Raw genomic sequence first — 19,939 nt, 5'->3', positions numbered from 1 at the left:
AACAACAATTTGGGATTGGAGATAGCGTTAAAAGGCATTTCGTGTTTTAAAATCTGCGAATATACCCAATTCTTAGATCACGTGCGCCGCGAACACTTCAAGAATGAAATATATTACGATAAGAGTGCAAATTCAATTTCACACATTAAATATAAGGAGGAAATTTACGTGACGTGACCTGAGTCACGTGACGGCACTTGACGTCACGGTTTCGCGTGATGCCATGACGTCGCGTGATGTTAATTTTCCGAGAAGTATAGCGAAATTTAGGGCGAAGTGCAAGTGCAAAGCGAAGTGCAACGGCGTAATGCACAGACGGTCGGATGAGCGGAAGCGTTCTTGGAAGTACGAGGTTCTGTTTTAAAGCATTCAGTGCTTTAGAAGCAGACGCACCACTATCAGGAAATAATATTTTTGAGCAAAAAGCTAAGGAACAAATTTAACGTGACAATGACAAACGTTTATTTATATTTTTTTGCGCACACGCTATCAGCGAGGCAGCGATTTTTTCTAGAGCAGACACAAACGCCAACTAAAGGGCACAGCTCTCAAGTAAAGACTGCGCAATTCTCGAACCCGCAACAGATTGAAATCGCTCAATTAGGAAAAACAAAAAAGCGAGTATTGAACTCAAGCTTAGCGTCATCACTCGAACAAAATCAAAATAAAGTTAGACAAAATATTAAAAAAAAATCTCACAACCTTCAGTTAAAGTCATTCGCTCCTAAAACACAGTGGCAGTCTTGATCTCCGATTCTTTGCCTCTAAAAAAAAGCAGGAATGGAGATTTCCGTTGTTGTGCGTACCTTCGTACTCGTATTTTTTCTGGTGGTAGAAGTAGCAGGAAAGTGTCGGAAAGAACTATTTTCCCAACGTTTAGGGAGATATCCGGACGCCTGGAGGGTGAGTACGATTAATAATCAAATATTTTTTCTCGTATTCATGGTATTTAATAATGTAATAAATTTGCACATTAAGTTCAGTCAAAGCGTAACTTATAAGTGCCTACGAGTTTCCAGCAATCATCTTATTTTATATGTTGCTTAGAACCAGGAGCAAGTTTCTTATTCATCCGAAAACGCGGTTTAACAAGCCAATGCATTACGCCTCTTGAGGAACAGATGGAACTTATATAAAATTGTCATAAAGACAGCTATGATTTGGAAACTTATTGTATTACAAAGCAAACACCTTTCTTTTAATGCTAAGCCAGATATTCAAAAGACTCCTTCGAAGTGGAAGTTCAGGGACTTTAAATTGTGACTACATAGCATGTACACTAACGGTTTGAAATTATTTCAGATGGTTCAAGATATCGCGCTGCCATTTGTAAAGGATGTGCTGCTATGTGGTGAATGCTTGGAGTAAAAATGTCAACCTATGAACTTGCCTCGTTCAAAATAGAAAAAAAAAACTTTTTCAGGCAACCTGCGGTGGCATTCGCAGATGTTGTCATGACCGTGCTCGCCTAATTTTATGTCCTGCCGACAAACATCGAAAGCGTGGAGAATGCGCTGAACGCCGCCGCCGAGTTTAGCGTATGATCTTTCGAAGGTCCTCGCTATGCCGGCGCACGTTTCTCTAACGTACAAATCCGAAAGTGCGATAATTTATTAACGTTTACAAACAAACCGAATAGGAAGACGGGAAGGAACGGTCGAGGCGCCGCGTACTTTATAATACTCACGTGTGTCATGCTGCGCCATCTTTCGGCAGCACATACAACTATACTCCGTTTCACGATAACTTGGCGAACTGTGTAGGCTGCGGCCCGCGTGACCCAATAAGAGCGCCGGAGTAAATCACGTGATAACACTCCATTGTCGAGGCCACGGGGCTCTCGTTACCGCCACAGGAACAGAGCCGTCCGCGACAAAAGCAGTTCTGAGCTTCTTTTTTCTTTAGCGGCAATTGAACTGGCGCGATTCCATCTATGACCAGAAGATATAAAGAATAAAAGATAAATGGTCACAAATTTATGAGTTTCAATTATATTGAAACCGAAAAAGTGACGCCACATCTGTATCCACTGCATTTTTTTTCGCCTTGTAGCGCTGTGGCCGTTGGCGATCTTGGGCGATCGCAGCCGTGTAACCGGCTGTTTCCTCTCAAAACATCTCAATGTGCCCTGGCATTAACACCAGTCACAGATTCGCGCCGAAATTGAGCGAATGGTTGTCTCCTGAACCGTTACCGAAGTGCTGGCTATTTTAGAGGACGGATATGTTGCTGCAATGGACGTTCCTCCAAAGGTGGTTGATTTCGGAGCAGACGACGCTTGGCTCGCAGACGACAGCCGGTTCCTCCGGGCCTCGCGCCTTGCATTTGGTTTGGCGACACAAATGCTGGGTCACGTGCCTTGCTCCAGCGCTCTAAGGTCGCGGGGCCTTAGCCTCCACAGTTCGCCAAGTTATCGTGAAACGGAGTATGTGCGAACAAGATCGTGACATCGTCTGCGAATGCCACCGCAAAACAGCAGAAACAATCCAAAACACTTTTTTTTTTTTTTACATAGCAACTTTTTTTAATCTTTTCACTTCAATCTTTTATTTCCGAGCCGAGCCTCTAGCGAATCGCAGTGAGATACATTCAGAAACCGAATTTTTAACACTCTCTAAAATGGGTTCGCAGCGCTGCACTACAGGCTGTAGTGAATAAAGTAGGATTTAAAATTTTTACATCCTGAGGTAACGTGGGACGTTTCTTGGACATTCTACACTTAAATGCAGTGTTGGCAAACACGAAAAACAAATAACAAAGCAAATTGTGTTTAAGTACAATGGTGAAGTCATTATCCCAGTTTATTTAACATTAACGTATTTTTTCACGTGGACTCATCTTAATGGAAGTGTACAGAGCTGAAAGACATACTCTATTTTTATGATACCTGCATTAAGCCAATAAATAGAAACCTAACGAGCAAGACGTTAATGTATTTACGACGGTCATTAAACGTGTGCTCTTCTTACAGATTCTCGGAAACTTGACACAGCAATTCTTTTTGGCATATTATTCGCACAGTTCAGGAATAGGATCCCACCGAAGGTGCTTGCGTACTATAAGACGTACAAAAGACGTATCGGTGCCGTGGGCGACCACTTTAGTTTATGGCTACACTTCGGACAATAGTACCCTGTAAGTAAACATGATACAATTTGTCAAATATGTATTACAGTAAATAGAACTCGAACCCCTTCCTATGCACCCTGGGACGCTAATAAGTTTTTATAATTGTAGCATCTGAGGTTTTTCTTTGTCGAAATAGCCCAATTTAAAACTATATTAATAAAAAGCCGTAGTATTGTAGCAAACATTGTATTCAATCATGGTCAAGTTGTTAGGGCCTCCTGGGCACAGATTTTTTGTTTTAGCTTATACTCTTCAGAGTGCCCTGCGAGTTAATTTTTCGAAACACTATGCGGTCAGTAAATCAAGGAAATCTGGTAAAGGAGTACAGTAAATGATGAGGCGGTAAAGAACTCGATTTGCTCGAAAACGCAAGCGCACAAGCAAATTGAGCATCCGAAGCTTAATGCTTCTTATCACTGTACAGATGGCGTTTATTGAGCCATCCTGTTTTCCGACGTCGTCATTGGTTAGACGATCTTCGTCGACCACGGTGATAGGCCCAACATTTGTTTCGTTGGGAATTCTACACATTGGAATTTCTACAATAGCCACTAATAAGGCGTTTAAGGGTTTTCCCGGGAACTGAAATTTGGGGGGGGGGGGGGGGGGGGGGCGTCTAAATTTTTAAGGGGGGATATTGAGAATGGAGGGGTTGTTGGGAATTAAGGGGGTGCCTTCAGAAAAACAAAGGGGTGCACCCCCCACTCCCCCTAGGCAGTGTGTAGGGCAATCACTGATGGCGTTGCATACCCCGCCGCAAATAAGCTTGCACTTATTTCCATACTGAATGGATGTAACAAAAAGTGAATGCCTGTAAATACATATTTGAGATGCTATACAGTAAGGGAAACGATGCATGAGAGTGGGTCGTCTAGTGCATAGAAAGCTTATATTTTTTTGAAAAATCTCGTTTATTTTTATTTTCAGACTGAGTGGCATAGTAAAAGTTGACATGAAAAAGACGAATGTGTCGCTTGTTTTCGACGATGCTTTTAATACGAGATATCCAGAGAAAGGTAAATAGGGCAATGGGAACCTTTTTCTCTCCACAACTAAAACATAAATAATGAGCGGCAAATGAAAGATAATTTGTGGTTACATTGGGGACAAGAAGGGCGGAGAGAGGCTTTTCACCTCTTCCACTACCAGCGTGAGCTTACCTTTGATAACATTTTGGCATCTCGTGAGTTCCCATCAAGACGAACGACAGCGAGAAGGTGCTTTATGCTAGGCATCGGAAGAGACATCAAGTCCTTGCCGTCCCGTCAGCGGTCATAGTGAAGCCGGGGTATAAAAGTAGATACTTGTATGCCCAGAAGCTACGCCTTCGCAGCTCATGGACTGAAATTGCCTTTGAACTGCCTTCGCAGTTCAAAGGCAATTTCAGGAATAAAAAAAAAAACTGCAATTTATATGCGTGCAACGTCTCAAACGCTATTATAATCACCGAGAACATTACGTCCCTTTAAGATGGTAGGGAGGAATTAAAGACATTGCAAAGGTGGTCCATAAACTTCAATGCAAAAAAGTATGTCGGGACTAAGAAAAAACATATACATCACCAAGGCTCCAGTTAAAATTAATTAAAATGGTATTATTGAACTCTGAAGACGCAGGGGAGTGTGGCCATTTCTTCCGTTGCTCAGCTGAAATATATATTTGTATACATATGTTTTCGGTTAGCTGAGGACAGTTTCGGGGGAATGCAAAGGGTGAATATAGCAGAAAGTTCGGCATGTGTGGTCTAGGGCTATTCAAGGCACAAGAGAAACCTATCAGTTTCAAAAGAAACATGTATTTTCTCTCAAAATGCAACGTTCCAAAGGCAGACCAGTCAACGTCTGGAGGTGAAATTCAATGATGCATAAAAACACTATTTTCAGGCAGATGAATTACGAATTAACAGTGCTACAAGATTTGACTAAAATATAATACAAATGCGCTACACGCACCACAGATTACAAGAAAGTGAGAGTATTGGTTTAGAATTCAGAGACTTCAAAAATTTTATACGTATTTATTTGCCGGAATGTTGATGCATGCCAAACGTGAGTGCTTTCCTTTGGTTGTAAATACCAAAAAAAAAAAAAAAAAATGAGACCTAAAAATACATTATAGTCGCCCGTCTGTGCGTTTATGTGGTGAAATCACTACCGCAAAAAGAAGATATTTACAACTGGGGGCCCTTGATATTCAAAAAGATGGGCGTATTATTTTACAAAAAAAAAAAAAAAAACGGCCATCAGAAAAAAAAAAATACAGGATATAGCCCGTGGTGAATCAGTGGCGATGGTAGACACTCGAACTAGAGAACAGTATGGAACTAATTTAAAAATATAGAGGGAAAAAAACAGTCTGAAATCAAAGCCCCAGCCTAAGACACATGTTGATATCTTAAAGGAAGCTACCGAGGTTTTCGAAAAAAAAAAAGTTATAAGTGAATTCTAGTGTATTTTTATCCCATGAACCATTGGCTGCGCAAGTATCGTTAAACACGAGAAAACGCGAAGGACAGTGGTTGTACAGTCGCTTTACGTGACGTCTACAACGGATATTCTGACTGCCCAAGGCTAGGGAGGCGGGGCTTCAGCACTATTTTGAAATTGCTCTTAATGCTCTGCGGTGCGTCGCATTGAAACATAATTGGAATATATGTTATATTAAAGGCCAAATGAGCGCAATACAAGTGTTTTTTATCAAATGCAGAACTGCCCCATCTTCTTCTAAGGCACACTGTGCATAAAGCTAACATAAATATATATTGGGTTAAGTACAGTTATATTATGCTGACACAGAGTAAACAAGCTTGCACCATTTTTGTTTAAATAGGGTCTAACTGTGTCAAGTCCTACTTCCAACATGAACGGGGCCCTATAAAAGTTTGGCACATAAAAGAGATTCATTAGTAGTAGACTATCTTTTCAAGCGCCGGAAATTTAACCTAGCGCTAGCATGCATATAACTACATCGATGTACCGGCATTTATTTATGAATAAACTCAGGTGTTTTTTTTAATTTGTTTTGCAGTAAAAGAGGGGCATTACACGACATAAGCGAAATAATTTATACAAATTTTGAAACATGCATACTTCTCTATTCACAATTACTTGGTAAGTAGAAAACATCTTATTAATATAACGTGGCCTTGAAACTTTGTTCAAATAAGCGCTCTAACAAAATTATTAATTACCTTTGTATTACTGGTGCTTGTTGCAAAAGACCATTCATCGAATACGCTATTTGTTTTGTATTCGACCTTCTGTTGGCGATCATCCACATATCAAATGGTCTTTTGTCCGTGCGATATGTAACGAACACTGTAACGATATGCGATATGTAACGAACGTGCGATATGTAACGCATTGTGAAAGGATAAAAATACAGCGGGAAAAACGACACGGCCAGAGAAGGTGCACACACACAGAGAGGGCTGACTTTCAACTGAAAACAGTTTAAAGTCAGGTCTCTGTGTGTGTACACCTTCTCTGTCCGTGTCGTTTTCCGCGCTGTTTTTTACCCTTTTTACATTGCAACACCAACTAGCCCAACTTACCATTGTGAACACGGTAGAGGCTTGCTCCGGTGTCTCTCACCTCAGGAAGTGTTCATGTTAGGTCGAAGTACAGAGATGACGACAGCCACTTCAATGGTTCTTTAAAGGGCCGTAAAACCACATAAATCGACTTTTGAAGTCACAACCAAACAAAAAGTACGATAGCCCATGGCAATTTTTCCTATTCAAAACGTAACCAAACATCAGGTATACGCCCGATTCTTGTATGCTATTGCTATGTAATCGCGTGTTTTATAAAAAGTCCCCTAATTATATTAGCTCCAGGTTTTTATGATGCTTAGGGCGTATAGATGTGTGTCATAAATGAACAATCTAAAAAAGTAAAAAAAACTCGAGAGTTCCTTTAAGAGACAGTGCTAGTCACTATGCTTTTGTTTTAAATAATGCGTGCAAAAAAAAAACACTTTATTTTTGTTGCTACTCTTCCCGAGTAACTGTTCAAAAAGTTTATTCAAAACTTGATTGTTCGGACAATTACCTCATTTTTTGTTCTACTATCCCCACTATCTCTGGGTACCCCCTTTCTTCCATCATGTTGTTAAAGTGTCGGTTTTGATTATGTTCAGGTTGAAATTGTGAAGCTCCTCCTCAATGAGAATAACATCACTTTTATGCAAGTAATCTGTGCTAAAGAAAATGTATGTTTCGTGATGATGCTTCGTTCTTTCACATACCGAAAGATAAATTATTGTTTGTCAAAACAATGTTGCGCGATGAACAAGAACTTCGAAATATATAAAGTGAACCTATTCTGATATTTCCAAATATTTTGCGAAATAGAACAGTATGCAAGTTATCAAACATGTACTTTTTATAGGATACCAAGTTTGGGTTGCAGGAAAGAACCCCATCGGGACAAGTGGCCTCCCGTACCTTTGCACGTTCCTCTATGAAACCTGCGCTGGACGAAAAAAACACTGGGCTTACGATTGGACCATATGCCCTCGAATTACATCTAAGGATCCTAAAACAGTGCCTAAAAGAGGGACACCATTAAAGCATAAAAAATAAAATACATGCGGAGCCCCCTTTTTAAGTTTTTGTCACCTCTATATAACGCTGACTTGAATTTTATAACTAGTACCGTTACGACCAGGGGCTCAAGCCGGAACCGGAACCCTAATCGAAAATCGTTAGAAGCCCAAATGTCCTCGGTAACCTTGACAGCAAAAAAACCTGCCAATAACCCGATTCGTCACCGAAACCGGAAACAATTAATCTGTAACTGATTTATTATTATCAAGACTCGTGACAAAAAAAAAAGAGAAATATTTTAACTAAAGCAATCCATGGCGTAAACTTCGCCATTTCCTTAAAACACCTGAGACTGGGTATAAAAAAAACTTGTAAAAAAAGTAGAAAAAATAGGAAAAGAAGTCGGCGAGGCGACGTCTCAAACTCAGCTAATATGTTTATCCAGTAAACCTCTGTGGACACTTTAATAACAAGGTCGTCGCCATACAACACAACAAACATAGACACAATTTTTTTCCTTTTTATTTTTTTTTAGAAACTTTGCACCTACAAGTATGCACACTTATGACACATGTTTACAACCATATTAAAAAATAAAACATTTTGGTTCTTTCACTCGGCCTAGAGGTTTCTGTAATATTTCAGAGGTAACTCCAAAGTTAATGGATATCCAAGACAAAGGAATCCAACGAGTCTTAAGTGACCTTCGAGTCCTAAAAATAAAATCATTGCTTTGCTTTTTTTTTCGGTCTTACTCAGCTTCAAAAGCAACATAGCACTGCTAGCGCCACTTTCAGCGCCGCCTCTTCTTTGCCCTGAGTAAGATGGCCGCCAACCGGAAAATCTGGTTTTACCTGATCGCATGAGGAAATGTGGGAAACCGCCACTCCAGAAGTTTTATATAACCTCCTTGGTATCCCACCAAAACAGCAAATAAACAAAAGGCTAACAATATTCGATCACTGCAAAAAATGATAAAACACAGTCGACCGAAAGACGTTTAGTTTTGGGCTATGCATGACCTGCAGTACGTCACTCCTAGAATGTTGATATTGATGTTAAAGCCGGTCAAGCTACTTTTGCTTCTCTTGGGCAATATGCGAACATCAAGGCTCAAACAACTCAGCCAAGGAAAATATGTTCTATACTCATAGTTTTTTCCTGCCTCAGCAACAATCCTTGCTTAATGCTGCTGATTTTTTTAACTCTCTCTAAGATATTTAATTGCGTCCATACTAAACAGTTACAGTTAAAGGGACACTGACAAAACCGTAAAAAAGGAAGTGCGCCGCATAGAGAGGAGAGGAGTAAAGGACAAAAGCGAGAGGGTGGCGACGTAACGGGGCGGAAGCCAGTCCGCGCGTGTATGCTGGAGCGAGTCGAAACTAGCAGATGTGTAAAATGCGTATGCCTTGGTTTGTGTTAGAGGATTGAGTGTGAACCAAGTTGTGAAAGGATACGGGCTGCCGAAACTGGTGAACTGCGAAAGCAGCGTCAGCCAGAATCTTTTGTTTCATCAAAAAAAGATACACAACACATAATGTGTCATAAAAAATATCCATACTTTTTAAAGCACCTTTTAAAAATAGATTTCCATACGAAACCCCCAAATCCAGAACAAATATTAAAGGAAGATCCCCTCGCGGATACTTAGGGAATGCAATAGCATGACCCTTGGCAAACGCCACACACGTTCCCCTATCGGGAAGCACTACCGTTGACCCCGTAAAGAACCCAAAAAGAGATGGCAAAAAATACAGGAAGCAGAAGAGGTTGCCGAAATGGGGGACGTGTGTGACGTTTCCCAGGGATTATACTAACGCATTCCCTAAAAATACACCAATGGTTAATCCTTTATTTGATCATGACTTATAAGTGCCCACTACCAAAAACACCATTTGCGACTCGAAATTATTTTTCTTTCCGCCCGAAAACAGCCATTCAGGAATCGGCCGGTTTCAGTCGCGCTCACTCTCTTTTCTCTTGTCACGTGGCGTTCAAACTAAAGCGTACAATATATGTTCAAAGTTGTGGGTCATCTAAGGAACATATTCAATATTAAAAACGAAAAACAATAGGAACCACATTTCCGTTGTCTCCAAAAACTGCAAATACGTCGATGAAAAAGGCTCGAGGTACACCTAAGCACTTCTTATGAGTTGTGAATGCGAAAGCATGAACGCCGCTCTTCCGCTCCCCTCTATCGTCTGTGCGGCGTACTTGCGTCGACGGTCGAGCGGGCGCGCTGTCCTCAGCGCGCTGACCTTAGGCGTGGAGCGGTGTGAGCCGCTGCCTCGCGGACACGCAGCGCCATGAGGTCGCGGTCGTTGAAACTGACGCGCAGCGGCCAATGGGAGCCTCGTCGACGCACGCCCGCCAATGGGACCGAAGCCGAAATCCATCAGCTTTACTCCGCTCCTTTGGGATCAGGGAAACTAGGTGTCGTTTCGCTAGGCTTTTCGCGTGGTTTCATAGCTGGGCGCTGGATCCACTTGGAGAAAGGATTTGAGGTGCCGTTTGGCGTGACTTCAAAGCTGATGACGTCGGCTCGCTCCGCAAGAGAATTCCCAATATGGCGTCATTCCCAATATGGCGACGTACCGCGGGCTGGGCGACGCGATGGCGGCGCACGACGTACCAACGTTGCGACGGACGTGGGACTGCTACGTCGGAACTGTCGTTCGTGGTACCGGCCAACCGATCCTCAAGCGTATAACACCGAGCGGAAGGGATTTACGTGCGAAAGAATCGCACGACAAACGGTGCACGAAACTTCGTCGTCGTCTTCGCCTCACACGCCAAAGAAGTGGAAACGCGGTCGGGTGTAACCATGTGACTTCCGACAACTTTTTCCTCCTCCCCATATCTTCCTCCTCCTCGGTATACATCGCCCACATGTAGCGGAAATGAGCATCCGTGCTCACATTTCGGTTTCGGTTTCGAGCAGTTGGGTTCTTTGGCTTTATGAAAACATCCGTAACTCTGTAGCAAAATATATATTGAAACCACATCAAATCTTTTGACTATAGTAAATCTCCTGGAAAAATATAAAAAATAAATAGGTCGCGTTAGTGTCATTTTATGTAAACCTTTTTTTATAAGGCTGAATCGAGTTAAAATAATTTTGGAACACATGGTAAAAATGTGTAGGTTCAAAAAATGTAACTCCGATTTCTCCCTAGAGACGGAGCGTATAGCGACAAAAACTAGACCGGCAAAAAATCTTTGTTTATAGCTCTTGATCAAATCAGGTTCGATAAACAACATTCACTCAGATCGGGGGGTAATTGTTTGCTTGTTGCTGGTCTTTCCCGCCGAACACTTGGTAAACCCATCACTGCAATTAAAAGAGAAAGCTCTGCGAATGACAAAGCAGAAAAGTCGTTTCGCGCTAGCGACGCCGTTTACTTTTTGTCTCTGAGACTTGATCATATGCGGTGGCATGATCTTCAGGGACTGGCTTTCGAAAAACATGACGAAGAGGTTAACGTGTGGAAGATCTTATTTTGTAACAGTCGGTTCGAATCCCAAAACTCGCAAAGGCTGTTTCCATGACATCTGCTATTATTTGTGTTTTTTCTCTTAACATTGTCCTTGTGCAAAGCAGCTTTACACGAAACGTTATAGACTTTCTTTTTTTTTTTACATACAAGTAGATGACGTATATCACAACTGCTTGGGCGGATCTGCACATTGTCTTCTAACGCCAGAGGGTAAACGACAGAAGTTCGCGAGAAGTGTTTTTTTTTGTTTTGTTTGTGTGGGTGTGTGTGTGTTTTAAGCTCGCCTTTTCAGGATCGTCTTCTGGGCGCCGAACCATATTTCGTTCAACATCAGAAGCTGCTGCACTTCTAAATGCTATAGAGGCAATATCTTGCAAAAAGAAAAAAAGTACATACAATGCTCCTTTTTTTGTGTACCGCATTCGTGGTTTTCGGATGCTCACTCGGTAAAACGGAGGACCAAAAATGTTTCCCAAAAGGCGTAGAGCAGCAACTGCGGCATCCACCAAACGCTTGGAAGGTAATGAAATTTTTAGATATAGTTTCTTCAAAAAGATTGAGACGAACTAATTGACCCTCTCTCCATTGAAGCAGTGTCGGGTACTTGGTATCTCAGAGTAGAAACGCAAAAATACAAAACACCTGGATTGCGTTTGTGAAACATACCGGTCATTTCTAGATGATTCTCACCACGTACTGAGTCATGTCATTCCTGTATCGGATCAGGCAAGCGAATCTGAATACCCTCAATTTGTATCAGTTTCAAAATGCTCGCGTAAATATATTTATTTTGGCTGACATAAATAGTTAGTCTATGCAGTCTTGCTAAGTCAAACGCATATTGTCACCGATGGATTGGCGAGACGGGGACTGACGAAGAAACCAAACGTTTTATAAGGCGAATTTGTGCCAAAACAAAAGAGTAATAACAGGCGTCGAAGGCGAGCGTCGATGACGGCGAAGTGGCAGGATCAAACGCTGGCGGAAGCCTAGAGCCACGCGGAGCACGTTTTATCGAGAGTAGAAATGTCGCGAACATCCGAACTAGAATGTTCGGCCCTCGAACATTTTGACCCGGAACTAACGAGAACAATCGAGAAGCTTCTCAAAGAAACTAAAAACTCTTTCTAACAAGTTATCAGAATTGATGAGCGGCTCCCAGGCATCGAACTTGAGACACTTCGGTAGCATTCAAGAGCGTTAACCACTCGACCACGCTAGCTTTTTTTTTTTTTTTTTTCTTTATTGACTCGGCCACGCTCGCGGCAAAGTAATGTCTCGTGCATGAAGCATACTATCCAAATCAATGCCACAATCGTTTATTGTACTGCAAACTTATGAAGGGTATTATGACCATTCAAAGTTATACATGGTAAACAATGTCATATTACATAAAATACTTTGCACCGGCGACTCATAAAAACAAACCAGCATGCAAGCACTCCCCAATGCATTGTAATTCCGCGTCATGCTCAAGCTTCGTTGGAGGTAGAAAGCAGAAACTCTTCGAAGATCGCAACATTCACTTCAATATGCACTTTCTATATTTAAAGAAAATACAATTAGCGCCATAATACGCACAAAGCGTATCATGTAGCAAGTCTGAATTTTGTATTCCTCAATGCCCTACACAAATTTTTAATTCACACCTCGGCTCTTAACGAATAATTAAAAAGTAAGGTAATTAATTTAAATTATTAAAATAAACAGATGCACTAAAACTGTGTGCACTTTCATAAGACGCTTTCTAACAACGTACACCTGATATCACCCCCCGTAAAAAGCTCTGTTTTTTTTTTTTTAATTTTGTGCAAGTTATGACACCCTATACCAGTTACAACTGCCCTGAGCGACTGTTGTACCCGTTTTCGCTGAAACAGCTGGACGTTTTTAACCCCGCTTTCCAACTTTACCATTCAGCGTGCCTATACGCTTTGTATCTTGTGAGAAGTTACATAGCTAAGTTCAAATATTCACTTTTGTAAACTAAATAAAATTAATGTTTAATTCAAATTTACATATCGTACTTTTCAGCTCATAAAAAAGTTCAACGGCACGTTTTATCTTGTTTATTGCTCTAAAGACACAGATATTAAAAATACGTTGCCTTGCCTCAATGTTCACAAGTCAAGTTTGGATGAAACTAGAAAGATCGGTCAATATGTCTTTAAACATGCGAATGCGACGACGACGTGAGTTTGTTTTACAAGTATAAAATAAAGTGTTTAATTTTTTTTCTACCCAGCAAGGCAATTTGTGGGTGCGATTCTCGCCTCCAAAATTAAGCTAGTTTTGCGCGTAGTCCTTACGCTGCGACAAGCGATTTTTGCAACATTTCGTTACACAATAATACATGTTGCAACCACTTCCGCTCTATATTTGTGCTTATTAATGAAATTACTAACTACAGTCACTCACAACCATACCTCGGGAAATCTCATTTATAAGTGGGATTTCCCGAAGTATGGTAAACCATATTTAAAAAAAAAAATCTTTTTTTTTTTGTGTTAATGTTTTTTTAAAGAAATACTGAACCGAAATATGAATTATGCAAAAGAAGGCCGCAGAAGACTTGAACGGGACACTACAAACTCCAAGAATTCACTCATACATCGATATCTTAAGCGGATGGCCGTATTTTTGGAAAAGAAGGGCGTGGTCAAGCGAGGACTCTGACGTCATGATTCCCCTGGAACAGTTGAGGATGAGGGGAAACGTTCTCGCTTCGGTTCACCTGCTCGATGGGACAAAGCGAAAGCGAAAGGGAATGAGAATCGCGACGTGACATACGTCGCGTCAGCCTCGTGGGCCGTGTTCAATCGCGCATTTGTTTTCCAAATATACGGCCATCTGTTAGAGATATCGCTGTACGAGTGGTGCTTTGGGGGGTTTTCTGCAGAGTCTCGCCTATCGCTCCCGCCGTTTTGTGAGCTCCAAATTTCAGTTCGGTATTCCCTGGAGGGCCTAACCGACAAATTCGCAAAAAGAGTACCCATATGGAATAGGCTTTATCAGGAAGATTTTTACACCACTTTCAAAAATAAATCGCCAATATATCCAATAACGGCCTTGTTTTTTTTTCGTCTTGACGGTATATTTTAAGGCACTCAATTACAAAGTACCACTCCTTTCGTACTAAATAATGTTAAAAAAACCTGCGTAAAAGTTATAATATATTTGTTGCCTCGCTTCGTGCTAAAAACAAAATCCTGTTTATTGGCTGCGTGTTTATTTTGTGTTGCTACTTCCCGCAGTATGATGTATAAGCAGGGTGGATAAATTAAAACTTAAAAAATCGCACATTGAGACTTATTTCTATTTAAATCAGATTTATTTCTTTTCAATTAAATTGTTTTCATTTTAATCACTGTAATTAGAATATAGTCATCATTTACCACTACCACAAGATATATCTCGCATGTCAGATTGATTCACAAATTCGTCGGATTACTGCTAACAATGCGAACAAATTACTGTGAATATAAAGTGCAGTTTAATTTACAGCTTGTTATTGCTGTAATCGCCGCCTTACTAGGACAAAACAACTTCATTTTATTAGTGTCATAAAACGCTTTATTTGATTTTTCTTTCGCGCTCTGACTTGTCGAAATAGGGCATTAACTTTCTAGTTGTTGGTGTTGCTTTTTTTCTTTCGCGTTATCAGTTTGTTCCAGCAGGATGTTATGTAGCTGACGAACAAAGAGAAGAAAGATTTCAAACTTAAATATGAAATTTTCTCAGACGAGCAATTTTTTCGATTGCGTTCAGCCTTAGATAAGCCTTTCTTGCTTGATGATTCTTTGATTTGAAATACAAAACAAACACACATGGAAGACATCAATGTGACAGGCAAACGGTGAATAAAAATATTTTAAGATTATTCTTGCTGCAAAGATTTGATTCAAATCATGATATTAAAACGGGTCAAATTTAAATCAGGATTTAAATAATATTTTTTTTATTATTATTTTCTAGCCTGAGTATAAAATATAGTATAAAGCACCTCAATGCTATTTTTAGGTGTGTTGTTTCACAGTTATGTCAAATCAATTGTATATATCGGTAAACATAACTAATCTCACATTTTCCAGTACTTATATGGAGCGCCAGTTCGTCTGCTTCTTTTTGCAAGGGTTTGGTGACGTCAGAACACCGAGCTCTGATTGGGTCTAATTGAAGCATAGTGGTTCGACTTCAAAGCAAGTTGCCTTGAGGTCTACCCACTAATCTTCAGTGGGAGCCAATCAGGAATCAGGGCTCGGCGTCTTTCTGACGTCACCACAACCCTTGCAAAAGAGGCAGACGAACTTGCACACTGCATAGTCACTAGCAGGCAGAGCTGGCAATAATGTAATTACTGTAATGAAATTACAGTAATTTAATTACTTGTTCCAGTAATTAGTAATGTAATTCATTACTTTTTGTAGCAGGTAATTTAGTAATGTAATGAATTACTCCAGCGACGGTAATTGTAATTAAATTACCTAATTACTTTTTTGCACCAGGCATATTTTTGTGTCCACAATTCACAAGAGCGCTTTTCTTTTATTTTACTTTTTCTTTTTCCTTTGCACCTTTCCAAAAAACGCTCTTCGGCCGCCGCTATGTTGTTGATGCTAATGCGGCTGGTGCGACTCTCGCGCCCGCCATCAGCTAGACATTTTCTGCCACTCTCTTGAACTGTGAAAACCCGCTCAGCGCGATTCTCTACCTATGTTTTGCGGTTTTGCATTCGACGTTTTCTGGCCCCTCTTGAAAGTTTCCGCTTACTTTTTCTGAGGCATGCTGCGTACCCTCTCTGTGTTATCTTCTACTGTGAGAAATAGGGCTGGTAAGTGCCTGCCATTTGAGCTTTTCTGCTCGACATTCTCGGGAAACGAAGGAGGGGAAGTAGGTCGAACTAAGGCCCCTGGTGGAACGGCCCTCGACGCGATTTTGCGAACAATAACAATTGTTCTCCCCCACCCAGAGATTATCCGCGTAAGCTGATAATCTCTGGGTGGGGGAGAACAAGGAGGATTGACTGCAAATATATATAATTAAGTATCGACGAAGTTAATTTGCAGAGAAAGATCGCAAACGCGGCACATTCCGCAAAAATACTTACATATTTATATTTTCTTTTCTCCGCATCTATAAATACCAGAACTTTCAAACTTTGCCAGCGTGTTGTCTTGTATCTTGTTAATATTAGCGCTAAATATTATTGTCGTGGGTGTGGAAGCAAACTTATGAGAAATGCTCAAATGGAGCCATTTTAATAATTAAGAGTCAACTCGAAACTAAATTAAAAAAAAAACACCTTGGATTTTTTTAACTCTTTCACATTAAGGTCAATGATAGGCACTAACAGAATCTGCAAACACATGTTGCACTATTTTTGTCTGTCTGTTTTTTCTGTTGCTTCTCCTCTTCAAAAAAAAACCCAGTCTCAGGGTAAACGACGAAATGGTTGACTATTTTTGTGCATATGAAGTTATAAGCTAGAACTATGACCCAACTGAGGCTACCGCAGTACCGCGAATGGGGGGGGGGGGGGCGTGTAGACTAGATACCCATACAAATATGTCATATATTGCCCTGATATATCTTATATATGGTCATATATGATGATACAAGGAGTTAAATATGGCATATACCGCCATATATGGGGGAAAAATACGGCCAGATATTGGCCGTATTTTTTACGGCCAATATTTGGCCGTATATGTCAGATGGATTGATCACGTGTCGACATGTCCGCGGTTCGTCCGTCTCCCAAGCGCATCCACACGAGGGAGACGACGAGCAGACGCCAGCGAGAACGGACCGAACCTGTTCGCCACCCCACAGTGCCGTGAAACTCCAACATCGCACCGTGGCACCGTTGTCCAAGAGAGAAATCGATGCTTGCTACCGCGATAAAGAACCTTACGCCGCTGTTACGTACAGATCGAGACATAACACCGGAACAGGCTTCGCGCCAAGCGCCACTAACTTTACTAACCCAAAGCATGACAGTGACACAGGCGTGGTCCTGCTCAAAAGAGCTTCGGCGTAGACGCGACGAAGTTCTGGGCTCGCTGAGGTGCGTTTGGAGATGCCTTCACGCACTCCGCGCTCGTGCACAACACTCAAGCGCACCACATCCACAAGAGAGGTCTTGCTTGGTGAAATCCTGATTGGACGTGCAAGAATTATCGCGGCGTGCTAGGTGAGTTTTGACGGGAGCTTCTTGACACGGACCCGGAGGAGTACCGGAACCTGCTTCCCGTCAGCGGGACAAAGTTTCTGGAGTTTCATTCACTCGCCGAACCAAGAATCGTGCGACAAAATGAACCAACGAATGCACAAAACACAACGGTGTGCCATTTTTGTTTTGAACCCCAGAAGCAAAAAACCAAGAAAACCATGTACTGTTGCCAGACTAAATGCTTTCCAAGTCAATCTCCCGCCAAACGTGCGCGAGTGAAAAAGGCGCTCGACTTTATCAGTCCGCACCTCCGTGGACGAGGCGCGGATCGCAGGAATAGGTGACGTGCCGGTCACGTGGTACACGGTCCGCGGACGAAAATCGCGATTCGGTCCGTCGTGTGAATCGGCTATAAGAGGGCGAATACCGCCATATATGGCCATATAAGTGCGTAAATGCGGCCATATGTCGCCATATACGCGTCCAAACAGCCGTATATCGCCAAATATGCGTGCGAATACGGCCACATATCGCTGTGTAAAAGGTCAAATACAGCCATAAATAGCCCATGCACGACATATATGGGTAAAATATATCCCCTGATAATGATATATGGCCCGTTTTGGTCTTGCAAGCAAAAAGTCATATGTACTCGCGAAGACACTAGTTGATTTATCTATATTGCATCAGTCTCATATAATTGATAAACTATTGTTAACATCCATAACGTGAAGTTATTCCAGATATTTGGACCAATCAATCGATTGCGCATACTGAAGATTGAAGCACAAATAAAATTTGGTTGTATGTTTGACGTATGCCACGACCAAGTGGATAAGATTGGAAAACGTGTTAATCAAATAATGGATTTTAGATTGTAGCTCTTAGGCGCCCGTTTCTGCGTTAAGCGGTGTCGGCGTCGCCGTCGTCATTAGTGTAACCGCCCCGCTAAATTTAAAAGGAAATTTAATTGGTGTTTATGTCACGTGACGTCAATTTTCCTGTTAAATCTAGCGGAGGAACTTATTTTGTTCATGTTTCCCCGCTAAATTTAGCGGGGCAACTGAATAGGTGTTGAGGTCATGTGACGTCAGTCTCACCGCAAAATTTAGCGGGGAAACTGAATAGGTGTTGAGGTCACGTGGCGTCAATTTTCTAGCTACCGTTTCTCATAACTGATGCGTACATTTGACCTCACAAGTACCGCGAAACCTTGGCTGTGGTGAAATGCAGTTCATGGGTCACCGGATATAGATGGCGCCGGAGCGCCGGTGTATTCTGTCGTCGTACGAGATTGTAAGAGGTTCAAAGACACTTGGTCTTAAGGTGTCACAAGAATGTGAACGGGCCTTTAATCTTAGTGAGGCTAAAATAATTGCTTACAGTCTGACGCAATTTGTTTTGCTGCGATGCCTGCTCAAGTTATGAACGCACTTGGAGTAGTAAATGGATGTTAGTGCTGCAAGTAAGGAAAGTATCATTAATAGATAGCGAAAACCAAGTTGGTTAACGCTTCCTTTCACAGAAACCACAATTTAATAAGGACTGCGGGATAACCAAAAGAAAAAGAAAGGCCTTCCAGTACAGTGCGGTTCATTTAAGTCTAGAACAAATGTGTAACGTGAATCGCAATACAATACAAGCCCGTTAATAAAGAGTTGTAAGAAATAACTCTATACCAAAAAGCTTACGCGCAGATATCCTTGTTATGAGAAGCCAAAACTTACAAAGCGACATTCTGGATGTATTTCTCTTGGTCAAATTAGATGCGAACACTAAAGGCAAATCTCATGATACAAGTTGATTGAATACGATCCACGGCAACTTACACTTTTTTATTGCAGGTGATGACTATAAATGGAACTGCATTGAGCTGCTTTATACAGATTACATGAGTTGTGCTGTTTTAAAATCATATATTTTGGGTAAGTGAATTGAAAATAGAAAAACGAATATCTACTGAACGCTAAAATATTCACAAGCGAATACCGGCCAGCTTAATCATGCGTGACATCTCATGATCACTTCCGGGAAAATTATTAGCAGGGTATAGGGGACCGCACAGAATATCGCGCGGGATTTTCATTGCCGCAATCAATCAATCGAAAACAATGCAATCGATCAATCTGATCAATGCAATCTGATCAATGCAATGCAATGCAATCGATCAATCTGTTCAATGCAATCGAAAACCAATCTGATGATTGGTTTTCGATTGCATTCGTTTAATTTATTTTTCTCTTCTTTGTTAGACTTTTGTTTGTTTTTTTTATTCCGTAACAATATATTCACGTCCCTTCCTCACACGTTTCAGGTATTCAAATGTGGGTGTCCAAAACGCATTTAAAGAACGACCGAGAAGTTCCTTGGTTATGCTCTCTTGTGTACGACTTGGCCACGGACAAGCCAAGACAGGTTGTGTATGACTGGAAAGAGTGCCCTCAACTTCTCAATGTAGCAAAAAATATTTAAACTTACTATTTTTGGGAATTTTATTTCTCGTGTTTGGTGATTTTATTTTACTATACATTTTAAATCATTTTTCTCTCTTTAATATGAACAAAAAAAAAACGTCTGAGGGATTTA

At 41.1% G+C, this 19,939-nt stretch overlaps 2 pseudogenes; both read left to right on the top strand.

Annotated features, from left to right (window-relative positions):
* Positions 1 to 780: 780 nt before the first annotated feature.
* Positions 781 to 7,714, top strand: LOC120838598 (annotated as a pseudogene).
* A 3,864-nt stretch (positions 7,715 to 11,578) lies between these two features.
* LOC120838595 lies at positions 11,579 to 19,825 on the top strand (annotated as a pseudogene).
* Positions 19,826 to 19,939: the final 114 nt, after the last annotated feature.

The sequence above is a fragment of the Ixodes scapularis genome, unplaced genomic scaffold, assembly GCF_016920785.2.
Source record: "Ixodes scapularis isolate PalLabHiFi unplaced genomic scaffold, ASM1692078v2 PGA_scaffold1__304_contigs__length_218370807, whole genome shotgun sequence".
In the NCBI taxonomy this organism is placed as follows: Eukaryota; Metazoa; Arthropoda; class Arachnida; order Ixodida; family Ixodidae; genus Ixodes; species Ixodes scapularis.
Note: the sequence above shows the minus strand (reverse complement) of the source record. Positions and strands in the feature narration are given on the sequence as shown.